General features: G+C 45.5%; 1 long non-coding RNA gene across 1 annotated transcript; it reads right to left on the bottom strand.

Moving 5' to 3' along the window:
* Nucleotides 1–3,855: 3,855 nt before the first annotated feature.
* On the bottom strand, nucleotides 3,856–9,774 carry LOC309538538. Its single transcript, XR_014222284.1, has 4 exons — nucleotides 9,692–9,774; nucleotides 7,450–7,507; nucleotides 6,506–6,576; nucleotides 3,856–3,979 (listed from the first exon to the last, which is right to left on the bottom strand). It is a non-coding gene; the product is annotated as an uncharacterized lncRNA (long non-coding RNA).
* Nucleotides 9,775–16,591: the final 6,817 nt, after the last annotated feature.

Below are 16,591 nucleotides of genomic sequence, written 5' to 3'. Positions count from 1 at the left end.
AAGCAGATGGGCCACAGAGCTTCCAGATGGTGACCTGGGGGGACCCACCTTACTTGACCCCCATCTTGAGGTGACCCTTAACCCAGGCATGGCCCTGTGCAAACTCCAGCCAACAAGTAGAAGTATGAATCATGATACAGACCCAGTGCCTAAGCCTAAGCCTGCCTCCATTTGTAATCAATAAATTTGTGGCCATTTTCAATTCCAGAACTTTGTTGTGTCAATTTTCTCACCTCTTACTGCCTCACCCCTTTCTGTCCCCAGAGCACACTGCGCTTGGATCCACAAATACCAGTTTCATAACAGCAGTTTTGTGTTAGCTTAGTTTGCATCATTCAGAGATATTGTAGGGCCATAAGAAACCTCCCCCCCCCAAGGCCTTTCTGAGAAAGGAGAGGTCCATCAGGAGAACAAGGCTGGCATTGATGGAACAGGCTCAAATGTTTATTATTCAAGGTTGTAAAGAGATAAGCAAACTTAGGAATGCACATGGCCATGGTGTTGTGGGGCCATGGCAGGGAGGAGGGAGATTGCAGGAAGGAGGGAGGCCAAGACTTTACATGGTAATAGGAACTTACTACAGTGGTGCCTCGCAAGACGAAAATAATCCGTTCCGCGAGTCTCTTCGTCTAGCGGTTTTTTCGTCTTGCGAAGCAACCCTATTAGCGGCTTAATGGATTAGCGCTATTAGCGGTTTAGTGGCTATTAAAGGCTTAGCGGCTAAAAGGCTAAAATCGCAAGACTAGCAAGACGTTTTCGTCTTGCGAAGCAAGCCCATAGGGAAATTCGTCTTGCGAAGCACATTGAAAAACGGAAAACCCTTTCGTCTAGCGGGTTTTTCGTCTTGCGAGGCATTCGTCTTGCGGGGCACCACTGTATAACTTTCGATTTCCCAGAAATCAGGTGGTTTACAAGAAATAAGGTGGTATTGTATTCTGCAAATATATAAAAAGCTGGCTCGCCCAGAATTCGGGGGCAGACTCCAGGCATGAGCTGGTCTGTGCCTTTATGTCCAAGCAATTGCAAATCTGCAAATCTTTTTTTTCCCTGCTGTCGTTTGACTCTTGCAGCGTCCCTGATGCTCCTAGTATCAGATAAGGCTAGATAGGTAGGTTGTTCAATATCAATCCCAAATTGTCAATAATCACCACAATTTTGCACCCAATGGACACCAAGTCCTCCTTGCCATTTTGGCTGGAAAGAATAGATTCCACAGAGTGAGGGAATTTATCCAGGTGGTTTTTTGTTTGATTCAGCCTGGTTGTAGATAAGAGCATTTTCAAATATGTTGCAGAAACCATTGAAGTTCCCTAGAAACATTTTAGGAGTTCCTGAATGAGAAGAGTAATAATGTTGGGCAGTCTTCTCCAAAGTTTGTCTGCCACTACAGATATTCCACTGTAATATTCCACAGGAGGGTTGCAGGTGTCTAGTCAGTACATAAGGCTTTGGTGATACCAAATAACGCTCTCTCATACACCACATGAATTGAACATACACTTTAAATCATGACCCAGACTTCTCTGTACAATGTAACTTGGCAGAGACAGAATAGACATAGCTCCCTGAAAGTGGAAAGACCGAAACTGCTGAATTGTTGTATTAGAAGATTAAATAAACTTACACTAAAACAGGAATGGAGAGAAACCTGCACAAATATTCTAATTGACCTGTGGGAGGTAATAGAATTTTAAACATGAAATACTTTGTAGCAGTAAAATTTACATTGCAAAACTGATCTAGGCAAGTATGTTTCTTTTTTTCCTGGCGACTGGTAACATTATATGCTCAAACATAGCGGATGACATTTTTAATTTGACTCTGTTCATCAGAGGGTTGCAGCTCATACATTTCATTCAATCAGAACAGAATGAGGAGAACATCAGTCAAGGCTTCTCCCTAGCCTGGCTCCAGTTTCATTTGGATTTGAACATTTGCTTAGAATGACCCACTATTGCCTTAACTTCTCTGCGGACCTGAGCAAAAACAAAACAGAGATTTCTGCAGTCATCTAAGATAGGCGGAAATGTGAGAATACAGTAAGCACACAAGTTTTGTGGGGGTTACATTCCGTGAATCACGCCTAAAGCCAAATTCACGTAAAATCAAAACCCACTGACTTCAGTAGTGGGTGATATTACCAAAGTCATTGTAATGGGTCTAGGGGTTGCTCGTGCGTAAATCGGTTGCCTGAGTGCGTAAATGGGTTGCCTGAGTGAACCCTTTCTGTCTGGACAGCCACTCGCCCGTGGCTGTCTCAATCGCTGGCAGAATCCGTGAGTGGGCGTTTCTTGAACTTCTTCCAGCAAAGAAGCTCTTTGACGCCTAGTCTCCCTGCATGGAAGCCTTCTGCGCAGGGAGGGTGTGGGCAGCGTAGGACCCGTGCTCTCCCCACTGGTTCCCGGCGAAGAGTCATGGAGCCTCCTCACCAATTCCCCCATCTGCCCCCCTTCTCCACTGGTGCTACGCTGATTTCCTTCCCCAGAAGATGTGCTGCTTCTCTCCCTCCCGGGACGCTCTCCGAAATCCCTCTGGAGCCCTCTCTCTCCCTCTGGCTCCGATGGCAGTTCCCTGACAGTCATTTCCCCAGGAACCCCCTTTCTGCTGCTTATTTTTCCCCCCATACATGTAAAACTGAATGTGCACAAGATAAATGCCTGTAAGTTGCCGGCTTACTGTATTGAACGGTGGCTGTGCTTTGATCTGCGCAATGTTTCGTAACGTGCAAAATAGGTAGCTTCACCTTTGACACATCTGAATGAGTTATGATTTTAAAATGTTTGTGTCTTCTTCTATTCTTCTCACCAGCCTTTCTATCTGTAAGAATATGTCTTCATAGAATAATATAATGATATGCTATATGATCAACTGTGGAATATCCCATTAGACATTCTGGTTTTGTTTTTTTCACTTTTCAAAGTTATGTTGTTACTTATCGCCATTTGTGTATTATTATTGTTGTTGCTGTTTAAAAACATCCCTATTGGTATATACCTTGTTGAGCCTGTGACACTTATATAGCCTAGCCTATGGGTATCTCAGAATTCCCATACAATCTCCTGTTGAAGCACTGACATTTCTGAAACTTTATTAGCTTTAATAGTATAGCAACATCGTTTCTCCTTAGGCTTCTGAAGCACATCTCATATGCAGAGGTGACTCCAGGAAAACCTGATCTGAACTTTAATTCCAAGCATATGATTCATTAGGTGAGATACTGTATTTTCAGTTGTCATAGTCTAGTACTGTACAATATGCAAGCCTGGCAAGTGTTCAATAGCCACAATTTATGCCTTGATTTCTGGACATTAACACGTGATGATGTTGAACCTGTGCTGGGATTATTTACTTGCCCAGTCCCATATTCCAAGCTGCAGTGAAAGGGACAATACCAGGCATTTTTTTAAACAACAACAACAACAACAACAACAACAATAATAATAATAATAAATCATAATGAGGCATTTAGCAATCCTAACAGTAACAAACCCAATATTCTCTCCCCGCCCCTAGCTCTGCTGCTTCCAAAGAAACAGAGGCCATGCTATTTTTTTTTTATTCTGAGCAAGAGAGAGGGGGAAGGTATTCCAGGATGAAAATAGCTGCTTTCCTTGTAATCAGCAGGTAGCTCTGTATTGTCTTGTGATGACTTCTGCACTCAGCAGAACAGTAAAAAAAGAAGTCATTTTTCTGAAGGAATTGGGAATCCGAAGCTGTGCTTTGTGTTCACTTTACACAGTGGGATTTCGTTTGGGCTCATCGGAGACAGTCATCTTAGGCCTGTCACATACATTATTCAAAAACACATAGCTTTCTGCTAATAAGGCAATCAGAACAAAGTGATTACCCTTCCAGTGTAGTAACTTGGAGATGCATTGTGAGTTATTGTGATCGGTAGCTTTCCTTTTCTTCTTTTTACACTGCATAAACTCTAGCTTGACCAAATAGTTCACATACTGATTCTTCCTCAGGTAGCAACCTGGACACACACAAAATGGCATACTGTGAGCCAGCTTGGGTGAAAATGACCAATATTGTGCAGTTTATAGCTCAGTTCACATGACAAGAGGTGGAAGAATTTGAGGGACAGTATGAACAGAGGGAGGATTTAAAGGTGACAAGAGAACTGGTCCAATGGTAGCATGACGACACATACTGAAAAGTCCACCATAGTTTTGTAATCCATTCATAAATGAAGGCCGTGAAAGGTGTATTCAATTTATGATGAAACACAATGGGCTTCCTTAGAATACGACATTGGTTCCTGCTCAAATCTTGGGAATCTGGGCTTCTCTTAAAAAAAAAAAATGCTTCTAGTCTTAGTGGTAATAGAGAAATCCTGAAGGAATGCTGTTCTGTTTCCGGGGTTGACGCGATCTGGGAATGGCGGATTCCCTCCGAGCTCCGGAGGGAATCGGCTCAGCAGGGGACGGGTCTTTGCCGTGCCGGCGACACGGGGACCCTTAAAACCGCAGGCGCGGATTGCCTGCGGACTGAAGACTCGGCGGGTGCCTTAAGTGCCCCCCTGATTCGCGAAGAGCCTTTTTAAAGGCTGCGGAGGGGATACGGGGGTGGCGCGGCACTGAGAGTCCATCGCTACCTCTGCTGAGCGAAGCCGCGAGCCATGACCGGAGAGCGCTGACTTCCTTCCTTGAAATTCGGCTGAAAAAACAACCCGTGAGTAATTTGGACTTGGCTTTTAAGAAATTTATCCACTGAATTTGAGACGATCGGGGGATGTGCTAAAAGGAAGTCCGCACCCCCCACCTTGCAGACGATCTAGAGCAACGAAAAAAGAACTAAGCTGGAGTGCCTACCCTGTAAAGGGTGAGTTTTAAAAAAGACAGTAACTTCCAAGATTTGGAAATTTTGAGCAGGAGAGAGGAGTGTTGGATGTTTTGTGTTCTGTTGTAAACAACCCCCCCTCCCGGGCCCGGGAGCGTCCTGCTTTGGAGCTGGTTTAAGAAGTGCAGAGTTTGACAGCTGTCAAAGCTGTCAAACGGACTGTTAATAGTGGAAAATTGCTACCTAAGTTACCTCTGGATTAAAAAGAGTTACAATTGATCTAAAATTGTTGGAAATAAAGAAACAATAATAAGACAGAGGACTGTTGGGGAAAAGAATACTAACTAACCAGATTCCCTCTAGAGGGAATTCTGTGGAACTACAATGGCTGTGGATGGAAAGATACTGGGAGAAATCGAAAGGATGTTCTATTTGGTCGGAATCTTACAAGAGCAGACTACGGCTATGAGTAAACAATTGATGACCTTGACTTCTGAAACAAGTAGTCCTGCCGAATGTAACGAGGACCTCAATGAGAAAGAATCCACAGCTGAACCAGAAATGATAATAAAAGAAGAGGAGAAGACAAAACAAGAAAGAGAAAGAGAAGAAGTGATGTGGGAAAATACTGAGCAGAAGCTGACGCCTGTGGAATACAAACAAGGAGATTATTGGAGCAAATCTACTATAAATCCACGAAAGATGCAGAAGACGAAAGTGGAGGCCCTGGGAGTTTATGAAATTAAGGAATTTAAAATAAAGAAATATAATCGGGGCCTCCACATAGACTCTGACTTTGATTACCTTCAAGATTCATGCCTTGTGGAAACTCTTCAGCAGCTGTTTGCAAATATGGGAAGAGACTTTGGACTGATGGTGAAAGAACTCTTTCGAGATGTGACGACTGGCATAAAGGATTACCAACAAGACCGGCGGAGAGGGACTGAAAGAGACTGGAGGGCGTCGGACGTGAGGAACCCGGGCTAAGAACTGTTATTTTGGACATGCTTTGGGAAGGGACGCAAACCGGGGATGGGAGGGAGGGAAAAATTAAGTTCTAACAACACTCATGATTATGGGATTAGGTTATCCAAGACAAAATGGGAAATCGATGGAAGGGAATTGAGGTCCAACTTAGAAAAAATTAACTTTGTTTGCTTTTATAAAAGGACTAATATTAAGACAGGGAAATGCCAATTTGCTGATATAAATTTGGAAATGGGGATGCAAGGGAGGGGGTAGGGGGGAGTCAATGACCAGGGTTAGGAAATAACATTTTCGGGAAAGTATATATGTTTGTTGTTGTTTTCTTTTTTTCTTTGTTTATGTGTTTATTTGTTTTTTGTGTTTTTGTTTTTGTCTATATAAAATGTGAAAACCCAATAAAAAATTTTATAAAAAAAAAGGAATGCTGTTCTCAATATTGTTTAATATAAGCCAATGTGTTTGTGACCTTTGCAATCGTTTCTGCAGTTCTGCTGCAATAACTTACATACATAAATGAGCCATCGGAGAACTTATCCCAGAGATAGCATTTCCATATCAACTTACATCACTTCAAACACAACACATTCCAATGGGAGTCAGTTCACACTATCAAACACCAGTCATTGAAACCCAAGCAGATCTTCTATGTTTACGGAGAAGCAATCAATGGAGGGGGGAGTTTGGATTGCACATCTTGGTCCCACCCCTAATTTCCAGACATTGATCTACTCACCATTCTTGCTTGGGCTCTGCATCATGGACCATCTCATTTCCATGCACTGAATCTCTCATAATTTAGAACTTCTGTAGAGAGTTAAAGTGTAAGGTAGACTAGTACAAGGAGGAGGAAGTGGAGGAGGGGTTCCTGGTGAGGGGTGTAACCAGGACTGGGACACACCAGGGCAAGCAGGGGATGTGTTCTCACAGGGTGACAGAGGATGCTGAAGGGGTCAATTCACTGCACAGGAACCAGAGCAGCAAGACCCATCACTAGAGCCAGAGGAGCCCCAGTCTCCATGAACATCATGGGCAGGGCGCTCCAGGAGGCTGAGGCAGTCATGGTTCCTCAGCACAGCGCCCTAGCTGGACAGATGGAGCTTGATAGCTCCGGGAGGAGGTGTGTGATTCCTCAGCTGGAGTAGGCTTGGAATAGGTGAGGGTCACATGCCTTGTCAATCCCAGATGCTCAGCACACAAGTACAAAAGGAAAGCAGAGCTGCAGTGTTGTGTCAGCTCAGCTGCCCATGTTGATGGACATTGGTTTGGATGCTCCTGGACCATTATGGGACAGTGCTTTGGGATTACTGACTCTGGACAGTATTCTGACTGCTGGACTTCAGACTTGACTACTTGGATTAACCCTGGGCTGTACTTCTTGACTTCTGGACTTCGCTTGTGTGGACTGACTCCCAAACTTTGAACTTTACTTACTACTTTGCTGCCAGGTAGGCCAGGGGTTCAGGACAATTTGTGTGGACCAAGGCATCTGTAGGACCAGCAGCTGACCCCAGCCACAGCTGAAAATACTGCCAGACTGTTTATTCTGTAGTGCAGGGCCTGCCAATGTGTTGCCATCTAGACGTTGTTGCACCACAACTCCCATAATTCCTGCCCATTAGCCATACTGGGTGGAGCTGATTGAGTCCAACAACATCTGGCTACCACTGCTGTGTATACCTCCAATTTCAAATACTTGGATCCTTGCATATTCTCAATCCATAGTGCCTCCCTTAGCCTGTAGTGGTAAGGAAAGTGGAAGAAGTGGTAGTGGCAGGACTTCAGATCTCTGGTGTAGCATCCAGATGGTATTGAGAGTACAAGTCCCAGCATTCCTGCATTGGGAAACTGAGTGGCCACAAAAGGTAACTCAGCCATACAGCATACAGAAAGAGAAGTGGGTGCCACTTGTTTGTGGGTGATTTAGGGGGTTCATTCCATGTTCCTACTATGACATTTAAAGACCCAGCGACATGTGTGCATGGCCAATCTGTGTCACACAAAGGATTTATTGCACACAAGCAATACAGTGATGATAGGGTTGCAAGGGTCAAATGATATGCCTCAGTTGTTATGCCAGCTCAATGGGATAAACCCATGAAAAAAGTGGTTTCTGCCCCCCTGTGGTAACAACTAAAGGCACGCAGCCTGGAAACTGCTCCTAATTCAGATTTGCGGAATGTACTTTAGAGAGGGGTGTTTTAGGATGGAGCCTTGGTACTCAATACAGCTGCTGGGACTCATCCCTGTTGAGCCCTGTCTCAAATGAAGCCCTGAATGTATCTTCTTTTCTGAAGGAAAAGGAAAATATTGTGGTGCCTGGAGATGGTGAATTAAACCACATCTGGCATATAAGTAAGTTTTCCTACTTTCTGAAGATCAACTTAGAAAAATAAATATACATGTAATGAAAGACAATTTTCTGTGCCAACTTGCATTTCTTCTGTTGGGATTTGCCTATTTACAAGGTGACGCATGCATAAATCTTGCTTTATCCCACTTCCTATATTTGCCTGTGAAAAATGTGAAATCTGCAGTTCTCAGACTCACAAATGAAATCACACATGACAAAGATGCAGAGCTTTTGGTAGGGAAGCCTGAATTGTAACACTATATTTCCATCCTTTGCTGACTGCAGAATTTATGTGGAAGGAGAAAAATTGTAATGGAGCTTTTTTTGTAGTTCTCGGTTCTTAAACAATGGCTTTTATCATGTATTGACATTCTCTTCTCTCCCCCAACATTCTTATTTCCCCCCGATAACTCATTTCATTAACAATCTGCAAAACCTGTCCCTTTCACTGTCTACAAACCATGCATCATATTGCCTGTTTGAAAGTATAGAAAGTGATACAGATCTGAACCGCTGTTGTTGCACATCACTTGTACATTTGACACAACTTGATATGATGCAAGAGATCTGTGATTAGGATCTCTCACAGAAGGGGGAGCAAAATCAGAATGAATTCAAGATCATAGCCGTGGACAAGAGTTTGGTTGACTCCAGTCTAACAATATTTTGTGGAACGGATTCAAGTGTATACTGGAAATTTAGATTTGCCGTCATACCTACCCCGAATAAGTCCAGTGGTGCCTCGCAAGACGAAATTAATTCGTTCCGCAAGTTTTTTCTTCTTGCGAGTTTTTCGTCTTGCGAAGCACGGTTTTCCATAGGAATGCATTGAAAATCAATCAATGCATTCCTATGGAAACCGCCTTCAGACCAGGTCTGGGGACAGTCTGTCCCCCGACCTCTTCTGAAGGCTGGGGGGGGGACAAGGGCTTTTCTTCCCACCGCCAGCCTTCAGAAGGCTGTTCTGAAGGCTGGCGGTGGGAAGAAAAGCCCTTCTCCCCACCTCCCGCCCCGCAAGCTCCGGGGACAGGAGCGCTTTGCTGCCGACTGCCAGCATTTTAAAAGCCCCCGCTGTCCCGGGGTGATTTTAAAATGCTGGCGGGCGGCAGCGAAGCCTCCGTTGCTGCCCCCAGCATTTTAAGACCGCCGGGGACAGTGGAGAAGTCTCCGCTGCCCCGGGGGCTTTTAAAATGCTGGGGGTCGGCAGCGAAGGCTTCACTGCCGCCCGCCAGCATTTTAAGATTGCCCGGGACAGCGGAGAAGCCGGCGGTGGGCGAAAGCCTTTGCTCCCGACCGCCAGCATTTTAAAAGAGGTCTCCAGAGATTTCCCTATGGGCTTTCTTCTTGCGAAGCAAGCCCATAGGGAAATTCGTCTTGCGGAACGACTCAAAAATGGAAAACTCTTTCGTCTTGCGAGTTTTTCGTTTTGCGAGGTGTTCGTCTTGCGAGGCACCACTGTATCAAGACACTGCTTTAAGGTAAACTTGGGGCTATGCAAAGAAAACCAATTAACCTATCTTAATCTAATTCAGCCAAACAAAACACAGTATGAGCAGGAAAGGCCCCTACTTGGCAAGAACTATGATACCACTTTGTGCAGTCATAGCTTCCCCAAAGGTTTATGAGGGCTGTTGTTTGTTAAAAGTGATGAGTGTTATTTGTAAATGCCTAATCCCCTCACAAACTACAATTCTCAGAGTTCCCTGGGAAGAGATTGTGACATCACTCTTCTGCTTGACAAACTTCTGTGATTGGCCACTGGAAACAGGGAGTTGGGCTAGGCAGGCCTTTGGAGTGATTCAGCAGATCTGTTCTTATGCTCTTGTGAGTTCTTCATGTTTTGCTATGGATCCAGATACCAAAATGCTCAAAATGCTAGAAGATGCAGGCTAGAGCTTTGTGGGTTGATAGGTCAAACATTGACAGCAACCTGATACCTTGAAGGGAACACTTACTGTTGCAGGCTGGGGAAAAGGTTGCTCAGCGAGACTTTCAGCTTTTCCACATTGAAGCAGTTGCACTTTACAAGTAAGGACTGTAGTTGTCGTTGTTTTAATCTATTCTAAGCATGAGGTTATAAAGAGCCCCAAGATGCTACAGATGCAAGTGAAGTGCCTTTTTTATAGCACAGCGTTTTCAGCCCTGCCACAGAATTTGTTTGAAGCATTAACATGGGCCTAGAAATCTGTTTGTCAGTTAGAGAGAGCAGCTAAACCCAAAGTGGAACAAAATGAGCACATGCCATTTATTCATTTAGAGTAATTCTTAAACCTCTCCAAATGTTCTTTTCAGAAAGGCAGCCATCCTTTTTGGCTGTCAGCACTTCAAACCCCATTACCTGTACATATGTCATATGGAGTAACAGGAACTCACTTAGTATTATTATGTGCAGTCTTACCACACAAACTCCTTTAAGCAACCCTAGTGTAACAACCTTTCAAGAGAAAAGAAAAGACGTATTTCTTTCTTTCTTTTTCAGGTGTGTAAAACAGAGGAAGTTGTGGGGAACTTGGCAAGCAAAAAGTACGGAATCTAATACTCACAATCTTCCAGTTTAGAAGTTCTGAAGACTATTTAGTTAGAATACTCAAGTTCTATCTTATAGCCCCAAGAGGGTATCTCAAAGTTGATTGACAGGGTAAAGTCTGCAAAAAAGGTACATGTTAGTGAAAGGAATATGCAAAAAATGCATCATGTACATGTTAGTGAAAGGAATATGCAAAAAATGCATCATGTTAGGAGAAAATGCTTTGCAAAAATATGTATATTAGGCCATTTTCCATACAAAAATGTGCATATTAGGAGAAATTTGCAATAAAATGCTGATGAACTTTCATGCAGACTTTTTAAAAATACAAACTCATGTGACAATATGAAGACCTGAAGAACTGGAGATGGGGGAAAATGAGAAACAAAGAGAACCCAAAATCCATAGATTTGCCCTTGGATTATACTCATTCCAGATTTGACTATCGCTGCACATGCCTATAACCTCATCCTGATATAGAGACCTTCCCCAGCCACAGTCCTTTTGGACTAGCTCAAGAATGGCACAACCCATTCTTCCAAGCCTGGGAAGGTTCATCTCAGCTGTCCAGGGCTGGTTCAGTCATAGAGGCAAACTAAGGAACTGAGGTTGCAAATATCCAGAAACAACAGCCCCTTCTAACAGAGTAGTCCGGTCACTGCTATGACTTTGCCAAGCAGTGAACCTATCTCCCCATCCATAGCCTGGCTACCCGCAGTGCAAGAAAGTTCTCCACCATTACTGATCTACTCACTGAGGAAGCTTATATAACAAGATTTATTCTGTGATCTGCCCTGACACCTTTGGGTATAAGGTGATTATATTATATTATATTATATTATATTATATTATATTATATTAGTTCAAAAAAGAGATAAAAAAATCCCTTGTGAGCTACATTCTAGGTGCCACATTCCAGTTGGTGCATGGGGCCAGAAGAAAGAAAGGTGATGGGACAGGTGATGGATAGTAGATGACATTCCAGTTTATTATTATTACCCCACCCATCTGGCCAGGCCTCCCCAGCCACTCTGGGTGGGTCTCAACAGGATATTAAAACATCAAACATTAAAAACTTCCCTAAACAGAGTTGCCTTCAGATGTCTTCTAAAAGTTAGATAGTTGTTTATTTCCTTGACATCTAATTGGAGGGTGTTCCACAGGGCAGGCGCCACTACCAAGAAGGCCCTCTCCCTGGCTCCCTGTAACCTCACTTCTCGCAGTGAGGGAACCACCAAAAGACCCTTGGAGCTGGACCTCAGTGTCCGGGCTGAATGATGGAGGTGGAGACGCTCCTTCAGGTATACAGGACCGAGGCCGTTTAGGGCTTTAAAGGTCAGCACCAACATTTTGAATTGTGCTCGGAAACATACTGGGAGCCAATGTAGGTCTTTCAGGACTGGTGTTATATGGTCTCAGCAGCCATATGGATAAATCTATGCTTTCTACATCCACATGCACCCATGCAAACTCCTCCCATCCATGCAAAAAAGAGATATCATCACATTTAGACCAGGCAGAAGCACTTGGAGAGGGGGCTTAGCAGGGTCTGTAAAGGCTGTGACCTTCTTGAGGCCTGAGGAGAGTCCTGCAAGCCACATATACAGGCCTGGAGACTTAACGTTCCAATCCAGGACCTGTCCTATCAGTTTTCAGTTCCAAAACCCCCCTCAAATGAACCATGATTTCCTGGAATATGGGGCCAAACTGTACTGGGATCAGATCTCCCCCATTTCATTTTCTGTTTTACTTTTGTGGAGAGGAAGGGGTCCACATTTTAATGGAGCAGTGGGGAAGGGCTGGGGAATGCAGGCAATTATCCTCTCATGTCTGCTGTTCTTTGGGCTTCAGTTTGAAACCTTAGTCCTGAGGCAGAAGTCTATTGTACAGTGTGCTAGGAACATACTTTAAAACACACACACAAAAACCACACACGTTTGGATCCAAAGCTCTGGTGATTCATATGCATGGTGACTGGCAACAAAACAATGGAGAGACGCGGGGAACAAAAGAAGCAATGAGCCGGGACTTGTCAGCATAATAAATGGTAGTTTCAGCGCTCCTGCTGCTTCCTTTTCCTCCAACTTCTTAGAAACCTCAGAGAAGCATTTGACAAGGGGATCTGAAGAATGACAAAGGGAGAGCCCTGCCAATATTTATAGGAACACTGCCAGTCTAGGTAGGTGGCATTCAGCCAAAGACAAAAGTGCTTCTTCAGACTAACTTTTCTTTAATGGGACTGGCACACTGTAATGTAGTTATGTAACAATCCTAACACTAGATAGATAGCCCCATAAAATCAAACCAGTCATTGATGGACACATGATTCCTTCAAAAATGTTCCCAATCTTCCGTAATCTGTACAAATTCTGAATACCGTATTTTTCGTCCCATAGGACGCTCCGTCCCATAGGACGTACCTTGTTTTTTTGGGGGGGAAATAAAGGGAAAAAAATTCCCTTTATTTTCCCCCCCCCCAAAAGCAGGTCAGGGAAAGAGAACCAGGTCGAGGAACAGCGGGATGGCGGCGCTGCGCCTCCCTGCTGTCCCCCGAGCTTGTGGGGCTGGCTGATGTCTGCCCCGCGTGAGGGGCACTCTGCATCAGGGTGCCCCCCCCCGCGGGGCAGCAGGCTGCTATCCACAGCATGGGGAGCCTTGCAGGGAACTCCTGCAAGGCTCCCCACGCTGCGGATGTCTGCTTCAGGGCGCCCCTCGCACTGGGCGGCAGGCTGCTATCCGCAGCCTAGACATCCCTGCCGGACCTCCCGTAGGGCTGCCTAGGCTGCGGATGTGTTCCTGAAGCCTGGAGAGCGAGAGGGGTCGTGCGCACCGACCCCTCTTGCTCTCCAAGCTTCAGCAAAAGCCTGCATTCGCCCCATAGGACGCACCCAGATTTCCCCTTCATTTTTGGAGGGGAAAAAGTGCGTCCTATAGGGCGAAAAATACGGTATTCAGAATATGGGATGTTCTCCCAGTACTTCAGCTGAAGGCACTGATGAATAACTTACATGATTAAAAATCCCTCAGACCAATACTCCCATGTTTATTTTGCTAAATTAATAGCCTTCTTTTAATGTGTGAAATGCCACACAGTTTATTCTCATAAAAAGCAGCATCCTGCTTCATGCAATTTTGTGTGGCGTAAATGGATATGTGCCACAGCGTAGATTATGCATCAAAAAGATGTGCCTGATCTTCATGTGTAATCATTTTATTATGCCTTTATATGCATATAATGTGCAAGTGTTTATCATAAGAAACATAATCTGCTCCATCATTCAACCTACAGCCAAAAATTCACTTACGGTTACATGAATTAGCACATTGAAATTGGGATATGAATGCATTATTTGGTCGAGCGAACAGCCACAAATGACACTGGGACCCCTTTAATTTTTAAAAGTTAGGGTCAGGCATTGAGAGGAGAAGGATGTTTGAATACAGCACATAATGCAGCTGGAGTTTTTTGGGGGGAGGGCGGGGAGGAGGACTGGAGGTGTGAGAAGCACTCCTGGCCAGGACCTTAGGCGCCAGGGATTGACAGCTGGCAACTTTCAACATAACACTCCATCTCTAACCTCTCATATATCAAGCAGATCCACTGCAAATATCACAAAAGGGCCAGGAAGAATCAAACAGTGGGGCGGTGGCTGAAATGTTGATTGCTCTTTGGGCTTGTTCTTAGCTAAGTTATTTACAAAAATAAAGGCAGAGATGGTATCCATGCAGGACCATCTTAAGCATACCCAGCACCACAGTGTGGGGCTGGAGGAGGTGGGCAGTGGCTGGAGGGCAGCTCCCCCGGTGGGGAAGAGGCGGAGGCTGGATGTGGTGGCTCCCGGCTCAGCTGGCTGCTTCTTGCAATGGTGGCCACGGTAGGCGGAAGCTCTGGGTGAGGCGCTGCTTTGGGGCGGCATGGCAGAGGCGGGCGAGGGTGGCAAGCTGATGCCGGGAGGTGGTGCGTCCAGCCTCCACCTCTGCCCTGGTGCCCTCCAGAACCTGGCGCTCTGGCACCCTGCGCCACTAGCCTCTATGGGTAAGACGCCCCTGGACCCATCTCCTCTATTCCTCTTTCCCCCAGTACCCGTGACAGGCCAGTTCAGCTTTGTTCATACAATAATTGCAGGGGCAGACGCAGGCAGACAGGCAGGCACTGTGCAGGGGGTGCTCTACATGCACCCCCTCAGTTCACTCAGGCACTGAAGCCAGAAGGAGTGTGCAAGCTGCAGAGGACATATGCTGGGGTTGAGCCCTCGTTCAAGAGCAGGTCTGAACTGTGCCCAGTGGCGTAGCGTGGGGGGGTGCAGGGGGGGCCAGCCGTACCGGGCGCAACATCTGGGGTTAGGGTTAGGCGGCGCAAATCCACGGGTTAGGGGGCGCAAATCCATGGGTTAGGGGGCGCAAATTACTTGCCTTGCCCCGGGTGTTGACAACCCACGCTACGCCACTGACTGTGCCCGCAGTTTAGCCAAAGCCATTGCGGGGCTGTGATGGTCCAGATCATTTGGCTGGGCCGCCGCTGTTAGATTCTGGGGATAGTATCTTCTGTACCTTTGGAAACCTCTCATATATGCCCCCCAACTGCGAAGTTATAGGCCCAGATGTCCATTAGGCATCTTTGGCAAGGGATAATAGTAAAGTAGCCACTCATAGAGGACTGTCACATGTCCATACATTACCATGATTCCAAAGGTAGAATTGACATCTGGGGGGAATTTTCAAAAGGTGGCGCTTGGATCTTAGGCAAGTCAATAACCATTTTTAAAAAATCACATTTTTATGGCGTATTTGGGGTTTTCCTTAAAAGAACTCAACAATTTTGGGTTCTTCCTAAACAAAGCTCAATCACTTTTGGGGTGTCCTGCTTTTTACTTTTTGAAATAGGGTAACCCTATTTCAAAAACCCTACATAGGGACGCGGGTGGCGCTGTGGGTAAAAGCCTCAGCGCCTAGGACTTGCCGATCGAAAGGTCGGCGGTTTGAATCCCCACGGCGGGGTGCACTCCCGTTGTTCGGTCCCAGCTCCTGCCCACCTAGCAGTTCGAAAGCACTCTTAAGTGCAAGTAGATAAATAGGTACCGCTTTATAGCGGGAAGGTAAATGGCGTTTCCGTGTGCTGTGCTGGTGCCGGCTCGCCAGAGCAGCTTCGTCACGCTGGCCACGTGACCCGGAAGTGTCTCCGGACAGCGCTGGCCCCTGGCCTCTTGAGTGAGGTGGGCGCACAACCCCAGAGTCTGTCAAGACTGGCCTGTACGGGCAGGGGTACCTTTACCTTTACCTTAACCCTACATCTTACCAAAAAAGAGAGAATCGAAGAGAACACAGATTTGCATTAAAGAATTGCACTCTTCTAATTTGCAACAGGCTGCCACCTCTCGCCATCCTGTGTTACCCGCCTTGTTCCTCTTGATTTATCAGGTAGCTCACAATTTGCTAACTGGGTTCATGAGAAAAGGGCAGAGATGGCTTCTCCTGCTTTCCAAACTCTTCAGGGTACAACATGTGAAACCTGTTCTTGGTATCAGGCCTTGTTATTCCCAGAGCCATGACTTTTGGGGCATGTCCAGCTGGAGTTGAACCACATAGTCTGAACTATGCCTTAATTTGATGTTTTATTGTGTTTTTAATACTCTGTTAGGAGCCACCCAGAGTGGTTGGGCGGCATATACATAATAAAATAATTTATTATTATTATTATTATTATTATTATTATTATTATTGCTAGAGATAATTTGTATCTGTACATACAAATAAATCGGGTGGTGCACTTACACACTGGAGCCCACTGCTCCCTTGTGTGCCAGATCCCAGCATCAGAGAGGGCCGCTGCCACTGCCTCTCCAATGCTTCCTCCCCTGGTTTAGGCTTGACCCATGAGTGAAGCTGCTGCAACCTCTTTGACACTTCCACCCTTGGGTCAGACCTGTTGTGGGAGTGGAACT

Source organism: Podarcis vaucheri (assembly GCF_965113315.1).
Source record: "Podarcis vaucheri genome assembly, chromosome: 8".
NCBI classification, from domain to species: Eukaryota; Metazoa; Chordata; class Lepidosauria; order Squamata; family Lacertidae; genus Podarcis; species Podarcis vaucheri.
The sequence above is the reverse complement of the archived record's forward strand: the minus strand, read 5'-3'. Positions and strand labels throughout refer to the sequence as shown.